This window comes from Lepus europaeus, chromosome 3, assembly GCF_033115175.1.
Source record: "Lepus europaeus isolate LE1 chromosome 3, mLepTim1.pri, whole genome shotgun sequence".
In the NCBI taxonomy this organism is placed as follows: Eukaryota; Metazoa; Chordata; class Mammalia; order Lagomorpha; family Leporidae; genus Lepus; species Lepus europaeus.
In genome coordinates, this window is record NC_084829.1 from 44,076,607 (window position 1) to 44,079,135 (window position 2,529).

A 2,529-nucleotide genomic window follows, 5' to 3' on the forward strand; every position below is an offset into this window, starting at 1 on the left:
GGGGGGACTGGGGTGGGGGGTGGGCATGGCTGACACTGGAAAATGGGTTTTTGCACTGTTTTTTTTTTTTTTTTTTTTTTTTTCCTTTAAAATAAAAACAGAAAGAAAAGAGGCAGGCGTCTGATTTGCACCGCTGCTCAGGACACATAGCCAGACTCCCCACCCGGGTCTGGAGGGCCCGGCCACAGTCCCCGCGTGGGGCTGGGCGAGGACTTCTTCGTCGGAGTCTGTATCAGGCAGAGACTTTAGGGGGCCTCAGGTAGGAGGGGCTTCATGCCCAAGTGGCTACTACACCAGCTCTGCCCCACTGACCCTGCCCCCAGTCCCTGAGAGCCACACAGGCAGGTCTGTGGCTCGGGAGAGCAGGGCCTGCCGTGGGTGCCTCCCTGGAGGGCCTCTCCCCAAGACCCACCTTCTCTGAGACATCTTCTGTAGCTGCTCCGGCCACCACCACAGAGCCACGTGGTCCACCCCACACACACTGTGTTCTGCAGGGCCCGTCTTCCAGACCTGCTCCTGTTGCTAACTGCTGTGTGATCATGAGAGAGCCCTCTCTGCACCTGTTCCCTCATAAGTAAAATCAGGGAGGGTGGCCAGGTGACCCCCAGGGCCCCTGGGAGCAGCCTCCTGTGCAGCCCCTACCCTGCTCACCACTAGGACCCAGAAAATGGGAAAGTGAGACGAGGAGCTTCCAGAGGGCGGACCTCAGAGGAGGAAGAGGGGGAGGAAGGAGACAGGTCCCAGAAGGCCTGCAGAAGTCAGCAAGGGACAGCCCACAGCAGAGGCTACAGACAGGAGCCTGACAAAGATTCTCTGGGTGCCAGCAACAACCGGGAGCAAACTGTGTCCGGGGCCTGCCCCCAGGCTGCAGGAGACGCCCTCTGCATGGCAGACCTGGCTGCTGGCAGCTGGCTCTGGGTGCCAGGGTGATGGAGATGTGTTGGGTCTTAGTCCACCCGTACAAGGATGGACTGGGTCCGAGGAAAGGTAAGTGCGGCCGCTCGCCCGTTCCCCAGCCTCCCTGTCCCGGAGACAATCAGACGCAGCGGGGAGCCAAGTCTAGCAAGGACTCATTTACTTCCTGAGAAACAGAACCTTTTATAGCACAAAACTGCAGAGTCATTGGGGCAGGGCTAAGGACCAGCCAATCACTTTACACAGTCACCTTACGGGGGGATTTCTATAGGACTAGCCCTATGTCTATACACTTGTTACTAGTTTTGTTACCTCCCCTGATGTTGCGCAGCCAGTTAGTTTTAGTGGTAAACAACTTTGGATTCCGCCCATCTTACTTCCTCTGGGCGCCATCTTACTTGGCTCCGCGTGGCTTCATTCCGCGCAGCTCGGGCAGGGGCACCCTGGAGCAGCTGCGCATGCGGAGCCCCCGGGCCTGGCCTGGCCTGGCCTGGCCGCGCTCATGCCCCACAGATTCCCCCTTTTTGTTTTAGCACGCGATCCCTGTCTTAGGTTGCCCCCAGCCGTCCTTGCCCTTACCCGTCATTGGTAACCCAGGCAGCTTGGCCATGAGCCCTGTCTTAGGTTGGTACAGGACGCTGGGTGCTTTACCCGTCTTGGGGTGTCGCGTGACTTGTAATTATGGGGGCGTGGTGAGCTTTCTCCACCGCCTGTCTTAGGTTGTTCCGGTCCATCCAGAATCTTACCCGTCATTGGCAATGTGGAGAGCACCGGGGGCGCTTCCCCAGTTCAGGGGATCGTAGCCCTCTGTGGCTAGCAGCCTCTGGTAATGAACCTCAACCTGTCTTACCCTTGTTGCCTCTATGCGCTGTTGTATAAACTGTATAAGCCTATTTATTATGCATGGGCCAATAGCAAGGATTAAAAGCAGGGCAAGAAGCAGTCCAAGAAGAGAGAAGAGGTAGGGAAAGAATCCATTAAGGCTCGTCCAAAAGAGGCTTTGTTGGCGTTCTCTTCGTCTTTTTTAGGTCCCCCTGAAGTGTTTTGATGATCTCGTTTGGGTCATCGAATCCCCCGTCACTGGGCTGGGCACTTCTTGTCAGGATCACAGTGCATCATCACCTGCCTCTGGATCTCCATCCATTTCTGGAAGAGGAAAGACAAGGGGATCTCCCTCAGGGGCAAACTGCTCCCTGGGTGGGTTGTTACTTGCATCAGGCATAGGCCTGATATTTCTGGCTGGTATTTAAATTGGAGTCAACTCCCCTATGGGGAACACGCAGCCAAATCCTCTTCCCAACTGAATCAGTGGGTCAGGCCCTCTCCAGAGTCGAGTGAGAGGGTCTCTCCATCTAACGAGCATCTGTGGTTTAGGGCTTAAATGTCCCCAATGTTTTTGGAACCTTGACTCCCTTGACCCTTTCAAAAAATTTAAAATATTGATGGTAAACAAGGCCTTATGTAACTGTAGATGGGGGGTAGCCACTCCCCCTTTTTGTTTTAATAACTTTTTTGAGGCATTGATGGTTTTTTTCCACCATAGCCTGTTTCTGTGGGTTGTGAGGAATTTTAGTAGAGTGTTGAATTATTTTACATCTTGGCAGCACTTTTAAA